The sequence below is a fragment of the Polyodon spathula genome, chromosome 7 (assembly GCF_017654505.1).
Source record: "Polyodon spathula isolate WHYD16114869_AA chromosome 7, ASM1765450v1, whole genome shotgun sequence".
NCBI lineage: Eukaryota > Metazoa > Chordata > Actinopteri > Acipenseriformes > Polyodontidae > Polyodon > Polyodon spathula.
In genome coordinates this window covers 21,400,052-21,412,518 of record NC_054540.1, presented here as the reverse complement: position 1 = coordinate 21,412,518, position 12,467 = coordinate 21,400,052, and the positions used below count along the sequence as shown (strand labels likewise).

The 12,467-nt window shown below is 35.7% G+C and overlaps 1 long non-coding RNA gene across 1 annotated transcript in view; it reads left to right on the top strand.

Annotated features, from left to right (window-relative positions):
* The first annotated feature begins 1,417 nt into the window (after positions 1–1,417).
* The window catches only part of LOC121317899, a 132,031-nt gene continuing 120,981 nt past the window's right edge, over positions 1,418–12,467 (top strand). The window contains exon 1 of the long non-coding RNA XR_005950548.1: positions 1,418–1,503. This is a non-coding gene — a long non-coding RNA (uncharacterized LOC121317899). The remainder of the gene's footprint in view (positions 1,504–12,467) is intronic.

Here is a 12,467-nt window from a genome sequence, read left to right as displayed (position 1 = left end):
GTGCAGGAATAATCAGACGATTTCTAATCCGGTACAGACAGTGTTTTATTTATAATCCAGGTCTGGTGACCAAATAATAAACCCCTGCAATACACAACAACGTGTAATGCACGGAGGTGACAAACAGGATTATAGTCCCAAACAATAATCACAAATTATCTGCCCTACAATAATACTGGACATGATCACCAGTCCTGGGTGGTGCAGTTGTGCTCATGGTGGGTGATAAACAACGTTATTTTTAATAAACACAACACTCACAAATATTATTTTCAGCGAACTCTTTATTTCTCAAGCAGTAACTACTGTGGCTCTCACAGTCCTTCCAGGTCAATACACAAACCCAAGCAAAGGAAAAGATTAACGATTCTCCGGCCCCTTTATGCTATCATGCATGACCCCTTGGTAAATGATTGCAGCCTTTATTACTTGCAGCTGTTACCTCATTTACCTTCCAGGTCAATACGTTTCTGTAACGGAGTCTCGCCTTCTTCCAGGCTGACCGACTTCCCGACCCTGGAAATTAACTGTCAGGCCAGCCCGTCGAAAGACTTTGTGCCCTCACAGGTTGGGAGGGAGATTTCCAACAAGAACTCATTATATTTCCATCACAGACCCCTTCTATAAAATATGACATTGAGGAATCGTCAGTCCATTGCACATAGGCTCAATGTCTACTTCAGGACAGCAACTGGAGTCACCATAAGCCACCAAGATTGAATGACTGATTTGTGGTCAAGAAGATCAGCTCCAGCTTCTAAATTGATCCCAACACACCAAAGAGACCTCTGATTACTACCTTGATCACCTGAACTGGCAGCTCCACCATTGGCCAATGCGTTTTGTTCACTGATTTAATCAAGATTTTAAGTACACTGATGTTCAAGTATGGCAAGCCCAAGGAGAACATTTTGCTCAATTCAACATCTTTCACTATAACTGTTTTGTAAGACCCTGAAGTAAGACCATTCTGTTGTGCAATTGGTCCTGAGTTTGTTCTGATGTAAGTTAACAATTGTTGTCATACTGTCAGTATGGTTATTGTCTATCTTGAGCAGGACTACAAAGGTTATGGACTGGCCACCAAGTAGTCCAGACCTCAATCTCATAAAATACCTTTGGAACCTTCTAGGATGTATCTGAGGAAACTAAGGAATGTGAAAAAAAAAATCAAAAGGATAAAAGAAAAATAAGACAAATAATCACTTAGAAAACATAATTGAGTTTTAGTTAGTTTGATCACAACAGGTTCTATATTAAATAACAATGACAGATTGACACTAAACATCTGTGCGAGCAAGGGAAACTGAGACCACAATGTTTTGTGTTGAAAATTTAACATGTTTTATTCCATTTAATTATACCTATCAACTTTACATTTATTTAAGGTGATTGCTTCGAATTGGCACACCCCTAATAGACCCTACATATGACATGAGAGAGCTTGGTGCTAAAGTCAAAGAATGGGACAGGATCTCTCAAGATGTCATCTGCTGCCTGATTGTAAGTATGCCCTGTCAATGTGATTGCAACAGCCAGAGGAGCCCATACTCCATACTGAAATATTAATATGGATCAATGTCAAATGGTATAAAAAATTGATCTACAGGCATTTTGATTTCCATGGGTTGTGTTCAGATGCATCTCACTGATGTTACACACATAATACTTGTATTTGCTGATTTCAGTGTATAAAGTGTGCTCCCTTAAATAATTCTTATTGTGTTTTGGAAAAATTCAAGTATAAAATGTTTCTCCTTTCATTTTTTTTTTAGTAATGTATTTTAAGATTGCTTTACAGGAAACACAATAGCCCAAATAACTGTGAGATTATATTGGAACTTGTTCATTGTTTTGAAACTTTTAGTAGCAGCCAAATAATGATAATGTTTCTAGATGTGCTGCAGGCAATTATATTTCTTGTGAATAAAGATCTATTAATTGCATTTATAAACTTTAAATGAAGTATGTCAAATGCTTTTAGTAGACCATTTCCAAACCAATTTGCATGGTAATGAATAAATGTTCCCAAGATCTGAAACATGGTAAGGGCTATTTTAGCTCCTACAAAAAATGCATATGAATGTTATGGAGCCAAGGTGTACGTGTGAAATGTGTAGTTATATGTATCTATTCCTTCTTTATCAAACACTAGACTGGATTGTCAAAGCTATTTACTCCGTCATTACCATTTTTTTATCAAGGAATGGGTAAAGCATCAATTCAACTTCTAAAATGAATAAGACACAGCTTAATACTTCATTCAAGTCCCTGAATTAAAAGTCTTGGTTGTTTATTCCTGGTTTAGGAACTTTATTGGGCGTGTTTCTGCGCTGTGAAAAAAAACTGTGCTATGTCGAACTGGAGTAAATTACATTTGAGAATTAAGCCCACTAGGTTATGTTGAGTCGTGTTTAGGTTTTCAGAACTAGCTAGCTAAAATATGCTCAAGCTCTGCAAAATGATTTCTGTTATAGGAGAACCTACACTGTATATTAACAAATTAAAAATGGCAAAAGCAAAGATTGCGCTCCAGAACTGCTATTGAAAGTACAGAAAGTATGTTCTATGCATGCGATGACATCTAAACTCAGGATAAGATGTTTCTGGAATTGAAATCCTTAATGTGATTGTTTGATTTCTCATATGTGATTTATAATCTTGATCATATGAAGTGTTTCAATTTTAGGCAGGCTAGCTACCCAATAAACACCATGAGCAACCTTGAATTTGACATTCTGGTGTATCAGGAGAGATATTACCATTTTATTGAGTGAAAAATCTACATTGCTATGCAATAGTTAGAAACCTTCCACATTGTTGGCCTAATGTGAATAACTTGGATGATAAAACAATACAATTGCTACTGAAATTAATTAGAGGCCAAATAAACAGTATTTAAAAGAGCATTACCCCTTGAAATTATTATGTGGGTTTTTTTTTTTGTTTTTGTTTGGCTGGTGTTTCTTATTTTCCCCATCAAGTTTACTGTTGTATGCAGACACTCCACCTTAAGCCTCTCTTTTTGTTTTTGTTTTTTTTACCACTTTGAAGTAATGTTTAGTTACTTCAACAAACCATTTTAGTCCTTCTTTAATAAAATGACAAAGAACGGTAGATTGATACAATGCTTTAGATTTCTTTCTGGTTTGGATATGAACGGTATGGTTTACCTTATATCCGCTAGGTGCAAAGTGCATGGGACAGGTTATTGGTAAACCCAATGTAGGTATGACATTTGAATCCAAGAAAGTTGATTGGCTAGAATTGTATTTTCCAATATGACAATTACATTTGTTCTGCTAATAAAATAACAGTAGAAACTTTAAAGTTTTATTATGCAATGTATTCCCATTCTTTTACAGCCCTATACATTGTGACTTTACATGGTTAACAAAAAACGAGGCACAACTTAATAAAAAACATGCCATTATGCATGTCTGTAATTTGTGATGGGCGAGGGAACAAAGTATAAATTCTTAATATTTCCCTGCTGTTAAGGCAACATATCCTCGGCAGCAAATTTCACCAAATGGATTTTTCTATACAGTTCAAACTGAGATGTGCTGCAGGCAAAGTTACCATTTAAATGAAAAATGTCTCTGGTTGTAAGGTTGAAACAGTCCTTCTTATTGATGCCATCATCTTGTGCAAACAAATAGTCAGTCTTTGAACAATAATTAGGTGAAGCAAAGATTCTTTCTTTGTGAAAACCACATCATTTTTAAACCTGTAATTAACATTGCTAACTAAGGTTGTGTGATGAGACTTTTAAAAGTATTTCAGCACCACCTTAATTCTTATTTTTTTTTTGTAAGGACACACTTTGGTCACACTATGAGGTTCATCAATATTGATCTAAATAGAAAGTACAGTATTTGATAAAAGAATACAGGGTTTATTTTGAAAAAAAAAGATACACATCGTGAAGGCTAAGCTAACTCTCAAAGGATATTCTGACCCGCATGCTCAGTTCTTGTCTATGTTTTATCCTTTTTTTACTGCACTCTATTTAAGCAATAGAATAGATTACTGTTAGCTTCACCGGAAAGATGCCATATATGTTTGGCCAACTGCAATACCAAGATGAACCAATCAGGATTCTATTGCTATTAAAAAAAATGTTAAACAAGGTCTTTATTGCTATTTCAAATATTTTTAAATCTCATAGTTCCAGATGTATCTGCCCTTTCGATGTTGTTTTGCTTTCTTCATTTTATATTTTTTATCTGAATGTTGAGTGATCACCTAGCTAAACCTTGGAACATTCATTGACCAATCAGGAAGCTCAAATAAAGGGCATTAGCACATGCTAGATTAGTTCAGATGCTTTTCTAGCTCAAAAACAACTAAACAGAAGAAAAACAAAGCATTACAATATTGAAAAGGGTAAATGAATAAGGTTAATAAGATTAGTCTAGTCAGAGTTGTATTGCTTATGTAGTGACTTTTTCTGATTGGTGGATGCAAGTTTCTAATTGATTGAATTTACAGAAATGTAGAGGGCAAATTTGTGTGTGATATTATGGTGTCTGTAAACTGTAAAGGGCTTCTTGAAACCGATAACTTCTTCCGGTGTCAACTATTGACTTCAGTTGGTCATGGTTTTAAATCTGAATGTCCGTTTGCACTGACCATAGCTTAAAATGTCATTCTACATGACTGTGGTGTCATTACATTTTAAAAATAAATAATAGAATAGATAAAATGCTGTTCATTTCTTTAGGGATGCCCTCTGAAAGCACAGCTGTATTGGGTTATTTTACATTTTAAAGCTGTATCCAGCAGACTATACCATGGGCTTTCGTATAAGAAAGGGAGATTATACCGTATTTCTCTCTGAAAGGAATTAAACCATATAAATGCATTACAACTCCCCGCCATTAATTTGTTTCTTCCTATATATATATATATATATATATATATATATATATATATATATATATATATATATATATATATATATATAACCCAGGTCAATAAAGTGTTATTTCTGATCTTAACAATAACAGTAGGAATGTTTTGCCATTACAAAAATTATGTTTACCTGAATTTTGGGAAATGAGCACTATTCCTCTGGTCCTTAATAAACACATGTTTGTTTTTCATTTTGTGTACACCTGCACAAACAACATGAATTGTGGAGTACCACTTAATCTGAAATCCTCTTGGAAAGAACACTTGAATTGAAGGGTAAAATAGCAAATTCAGAAAAATCCATTAATTCAGAAAAAAATTGAAAATTAAATGTGCATTGCTTTCTATTTATGAATTTCCAATACTGAATAGCTTCGTGGCTCTTGCACAAACTGATGGATGCATGCTAGCTTAGTTGACATCAATGCACTTTGTCTACTTTTCTTACGTTTCACCAGTCTATTTCACACTTGCATGGTTCATATCAAAACACCTCATCATCAAGTCCTAGATTACATAGTAAGGCTATCTGGTTTGTACTTTTATTCAATAAAATAGGGAATAGTTTGAATCACAAATTTTCCAAAACTGGATTTTCTCTGGGTTATACAGAAAGTCACTGAACCAAATTTAATTGAAATTGAAATATATTTATAACCACTCTCCATAAAGTATTCTATACTATTGTTTAACATGATATTTTGTATAATATATATATATATATATATATATATATATATATATATATATACGTACTGGATTGTAATAACTGACTGATTGCCAAGCTAATTATCCAATTGACTATCTTTCATTTATATATATGACAGGGTTTTGAATGTGATACAGATGTGTTTTCTGTGGTTCACAGCAGTCTGACATAATTTTTACTATAATGGATTGTTTTTTGGAAAAAATCTGTTTTAGCATGGGGCCATCTGTAAATTGCAAATAATGGTGTAATTTGACGAGATTTGTGGATAATGGGTTTTGGATTGTGTAATAAACTTAAATGAGATTATAATGGGAACTAAAAATTGATTTGAATAGGTGTAGACACAGATGCACAATATATTCATTTGTCTAATAACATGGACACAGGTAGCTTACAAGATGAAGAGAATGGTGCGTGTTGAAACTTCTGAACAGACAATGCCTGCCTTCTGTTTTTCCATATTACTACATGCTGAAGTTTTTGGAAAAGAAATCTAGAGAAAGGTCTGTTCATATGGTGTATACTTATAAAATGACACTTTCTTGTGAGTTTCAAATTAATGTTTTAAAGCCAGTGGTCATCTTTGCAGTTCTGCTGTGGAAACAAAAATCTTAAAGGATTTGAAAGGTGTGATGTTATGTGTCTCTAACAGAAATCAGACTGCAGTATTTTCTCAATGTTGCCATCATGTAACCCTTCTCCAAGGTTGCCAACCGTCCATAAGTTTACGGACAGTCAGTTAAAAAAAAAAAAAAAAAAAAAAAAAAAGTCACATTTTAACACCGTGTGCAAACCTGTAAATAACAAAAAAAAAAAAAAAAAGTCTATCCAAAAGTTAATCGAAATAAATGGTGGTATATTTTGTATTACGTTGCCGCTTTCACAATCAGCTTGAATGACAGATACCTACACTGACTATCACTTTATCAAATGTCGTGTTTTCTATTGTTGCACGCCCACCAAAGATGCACTTCAACAAGCTGTAATGAAAACTACTTTGTAATTCCTAGGCTTGAAGTTGTTGAAAAAATATGGCTGAAGAGTGTCTTTCTGAAGTAGCTAAAGAAGTACCAGTTCCACCAAAAAAAAGCAAAAACGAAAAGCACAACCATGACAAGTAGATCAGTTCTGTCAAGATTTAAAGGGGAACCCAAACACCTCTACTTAATTTGACACCAAACTACTGTTTTATACCTCTAAAAACAGAATTGATAAGTAGTTTTCAAATTTAGGAAAAATAATGGTTCATTTTGAGGTTAAAAGTAAATTTTTCACACTCAGGTATTTCCATGACCAACGGCTTGATGACATCATAGAGTGAACTGATTTTCGTACTGCTGACTGTTGCCATTGGTTTTCGCGGTGTAGATCGTGTGAGAGACAGCTAATTAAATTTGACCATTATGCCCCGTCGATGTGTCACAGGTGGTTGTAGCAACACAAACAAAGGCAAATTTAAATTGCACAAGTGGCCAAAGGACCCAAAGGTTGCCAGGGTTTGGACAGCGTTTGTCCAGAAAATGGGCGCCTTCTGGAGGAAGCCGACAAAATGGTCAGACTTGTGCTCGGCCCATTTTGAGAAGCAGTGCTACGCAATAACAACGATCGATTACTAGGTCCTGTGGTGTCCAACCTCGACTGAGAGTTGATGCTTATCCCACAATTATACCAAAGAAGGCATCAATGGTAGTGAAATCAATACCATCTCATCATAAATGTGTGAGCCTCTCGACAGAACACGGCCGGCTGAGCGGGTCTGATTTCGATACCAGTGAGGGCTTGTCTGCGGGTATACCTGCCTCTATGTCACCTTTAGATTTACTGGCGTCGGCTGCCATTTCTTTGACCCACGAAGAGGAAGTCAGTAACAAGCTGGACCCCAGATTTTCCATAGTATTCACTTTGACCCCCAAATTAAAGAAATAGTTACCAGTTAGAAGATCAGCATTTTGAAAGAAAGAGAATAAAAGGGTGAGTAACAGTGCCATATTGTCCTTTGCTTTATGTATATTTATGTAATCTGTACTTTAAATATTATATATTATTGAGCCTATATTCATTTTTTTAATTTTTTTTTTAATGTGTTTATTTACAATATTTGTTAGCAGACCCAGTGCGTATATTATCTATAACAAAAACACTGTCTATAAAAAAAAACAAGTTTGAAAAATACAACAGCTGTTTTAAAGTGGTGATATCAAACACAAAAGCCCAAGTTAGGAGAAGCAATTGGGGCAACATAAAAGGGTACATATGTATGTCAGTGATAAAGGATGGTATACTAACACATTTTAATGCAAGAAGAGACACACACACACACACACACACACACACACACACACAGAACGACAGGTCCAGTGTGCGGGGGGTCCGTGCCAAGACTGACTCCAGAGTCGACAGTGAGTGCGCGTCAGTCTTGGTGGGCAGGAACAATATATAGCTCAATTATATATGGAGTGTGGCCAGCACAAAGGATGTTTCCTGAGCAGACGTTTCCTAAAAAAAAATTTTTTGGTTATCTTTCATTGAGCACCGTTTTCTGGATTTTGGACAAAAGATTTATAAAAAAAAATAAGGTGACAAATACAGATGCAGTCACTTTACAGTATTTTCCATCATGCCTGTGCTGGTAACCACTCATTTTTCAGTTTCAAACCACAATTAGGGACTTTTATGTTTCACAGACTTGAGAATTGCATTTAAAAAAAAAAAAAAAAAAAAAAAGCTTTTATTTCTTTTATATTCAATGTGATTGATGTGGCACTTTATTAATTATGATTGACATATATGATTGATGTATCTACTGTAGGTACTAATGAGAGCAAAACAAATACAGAAGAAAAACAAGGGAACTGCAGATTTTTTTCAAGCTGGGAGACTTTGTACAAATGGATTTTATATTTTTAAATGCTGCAATAACAGTTCTGCTTGTGAAGCATCCACACTATAATTTGACAGAACAGGTGATTTATTTGCACTTTGGTGCAAGGGAGATTAAGGGTGGTTTCACAGTTCCGATCGAGTGACAGTTTTCTAAGCATTATTTGTAAATGTTTATTTACCATTGATACATCCCGCTAGAAAATGGACTTTGTTGCATTTTTTTTTTTTTTTTAATTATTCATCATTTAATCATAAAATCACAATTTATAAGATTAAATATGCATCTATGCCTCCTGGGCAATGCCAATAGGGTCACATGACTGCGATACTGCACGCCAATTGGCTCAGTGGATATGTTGGATTTTGCTAAATTAGAGGCCTAGTGTATAGCGCGTTATGGGAAGAAATGATCATTTGATTTGTATTTAATGTGATGCATATCGTGTTTTGAGAACAAAGGACATTGAACATCAGAAAATAGGCACTGTGAAATGAATGATCCTGCTTTTAGCTCAGTTTTGGTGTGAATGGCGTATATCACATTTTGCATCTAAACCATGGGTGTCAAACTCAAGGCCCTCGGGCCGAGTACGGCCCTTGGAGGTACTTTATCGGCCCCTCGCAAAGTTCATTCATTACAGTGTAATTTGGCCCGGCCTAGTTTGAGTCTATTGGGTGATTACACGTAAGAACTCCAAATCCCATCAGCCATCAGAAAAGTAGCGGGAAGCTCAGAACTATAGAAACAAAAGACAGCGAGAGACAGCCAATCATATCTTGTGCTTGGTGCTTGGTGCTTTCCGTTAGACACTGTAGCCTACTGGCCGTCAAAAACAGTTCAGAAAAAGAAAAATCGATAAGGAAGGCAGATTGTTTCAGGAAAGGTGGGAGTTTGAATATTGATTTGTAGAGCTTGCTTGGCATGTAAGGGTAGTACTGCGAAATCAAGAAAAGCTGGCCGAATTAAAAAGAACCCTTGATTTACAGCAGAACATGTTTAAAAAGGCAAAAAGTGAAAGTTATGCGGCAGTAAAGGCAAGTTACCTTGTGTCAGAGCTAATCGCAAAGTTGTCAAATCACTTTTCTGAGGGTGCTTTTGTAAAAGTCTGCATGCTTAAAGTCACAGAAATAGTCTGTCCTGAGAAAGCATGTGTCTTTCAACGTCAGTCTTTCAAGAAATACCGTGGCTGAAAGAGAAGATGATCTGGTTACCGATTTTCAAGAGAGCTCACTGAAAAAGCAAGCTATTTCGTAGCCTTTTCTCTTGATGTTGACGAGAGCACAGATATTACTGATACCACTGCGTTATCTATTTTTGGATGTTGCAGCTATGCACCTCACTACCACAGCAAACAATATATTTCAACAGCTTGAGAAGTGTGCGGGCAACATGAAATTACAGTGGAAGAAATTAGTTGGAGTGACAATAACAGACAGAGTGCCACCCATGTGTGGTGAAAAAAAATGAGCTTGTTGCTTTGGTGTGCAAAAAACTGCAGGAGGTGAATTGTAACGACACTTATAACGTACCAATGTATTCTACACCAGCAAGCGCTGTGTGGGAAGGTGTTGAAAATGGTTCACATAATTGTCACAGTTATAAAAACGATAAATTTCATCAGGCTAAAAGTTTGAATCATTGACAATTCCAAACGTTGCTTGACAAGCTTAATGCTCGATATAGTGGTTTGCCGCACCACACCAAAGTTCGCTGGCTTAACTGCGGTGCAGTACTTACAGTTCTTTGAAATGCATCAAGAAAAAGTCACTTTCATGCACAATAAAGGGAAAGAAATTAGACAGCTTTCAGATGCAAAGTGGTTGTGTGATTTGGGATTTCTCTGCGATATAACCGAACAGCTCAGCAATTTAAATGTGAAACTGCAAGGCTGTAAACAAGTCAGAACTGAAATGCATGATGGTGTTAAGGTGCTTCAGCTAGTTACATGTGCGGGAAAAACACAAGCAGCGAGGAAACCTTTCCCATTTCCTAACGTGCCAAGATGTATGTGATTCTATGGTGGATTTTACTTTTCCTGGTGGTGTGTTTGCTGAAAAACTGAACGTTTTGCGTGTGGAATTTGATCACCGTTTTTCAGATTTTCGCAAGTAGCAGTTCCAGTTCCAGCTTTTTTCAAACCCATTTGGCGTAGATGTGGAAACTGCAGACATCCAGATGGAATTTATTGAATTTCAGTGCAACAGCGCACTGAAGGCTAAATTTGATTCTGTCTCGGCTGAGCAGTTTCCTTCCAGCCACATTCCCACAGCTCCGCATTCAGGCTGCACACGTCATGTTAATGTTTGACAGTACGTACTTCTGTGAACAGCTATTTTTACTGATGATGATTAATCCGCTCAAAGATCTCGCCTGAATGACAAGCATCTACACTCCGTGCTAAAGATCGTTTCAGCACAAAACATGAATCCCGATATTGACAAGCTTGTCTCCCGAAAAATGTGCCTTCTTCAGTAAATGAGAATGCACAGGGCAGCAACTAGATAAGATAGATAACATATGTTTTAAATTAATAAGTCATATATAATATAAATGTGTATTTATTAAAAACTGTGAATATAAACATGCATTTTCTATATCACCTATTAAAATACATGTGTGTATGTAAAAGGTGTGCATTTTGTGGCTTGCGAAACAAACGACAAATTAAGATTTTTTTTTTTACTTGGGTCAAGGTATGCGATTAATAAGGACAATTAAATGGTATTCCTTTCTGAACGTACATTACATCTTTTCACCTGCAATCGGCAACACGATGTGGAAAAAACAGCTAGTTTATTTACTTATTGTGTGTATTTTTTAATACCATTTTGTCTCAAACGGGAAGGCAAAGTGGAATGATAGAAAGGACCGAGCAGTGTAAAGTATGAGCGGAGGATATTATTATGAACGGTGAGCGGAATTGTCACCGCTCACATTCTTTGAACACAACACAGACGCTTGCCGTTAAAACATAGTCTTTAACACAGGATTTGCACATCACAGGAGAGTAGCTGTGAGTAAACTCTGTATCCCTTATATGAGAAGTGGGTAAATTATATATTGCCCAAATTCAAAGTGGGTAAACACCGTTTACCTGCACATACCCTCGACCACACCACTGAGTAAAACTCCAAAGAAAAGTTTAAAGTACCTGGTATTGCCAGGCAGTCTCCCATCCTATACCAACCAGGCCTGAAAATTATTATTTTATTTCTTAGCAGACACCCTTATCCAGGCCATTTACAATTGTAACATGTTTTTTTTTTTTTTTTTTTTTTTTTTTTTTTTACATACAATTACTCATTTATACATGAGGATTAATCTAGGTAACAAGCACATTTGCCTAGCGAAAGTAACAATGTAATTTTTCCTCATACTTCTAGAAGTATAATGTGAACAATCCTAGAAGCAGTGAAAAGGCTGCTGCTTTGATTTGCATATTGTTAACTGTTCCAGGTAACTGAAGTCTCTATAAGTAATGCGATGGAAAAAGAAGGATTGATTAGAGGTATTGCATCCATTGAAGGGAGTGGCTTGACCCTCGAAGAAATGACAACTGATCGGCACACATCCATTCACAAGTATTTGAGGGAGAAAAAGAAAGACATCAAACATTCCCTGGATGTATGGCATGTTGCCAAAGGCATGTACTTTGTAACATGATCAGTGGTGTCAAGTATATTGTTATTCATTGAAATGACTTCATATACCAGTAATCAGACTGAAAATGAATTTAATAATAATAATAATAATAATAATAATAATAATAATAATAATAATAATAATAATAATAATGACAAATAGTTAAATGGTATGCTCAGTAGAGCTGTGCCGACAAGCACTCTTCAGACTATACACAGCAAAATGACAGAATGCTTTTCTATACATATTTATTTTAGGTCTGGGAAAGAAGATTGATAAATCTGGGAAGCAGAAAGGTTGTGAAAAAGTGTC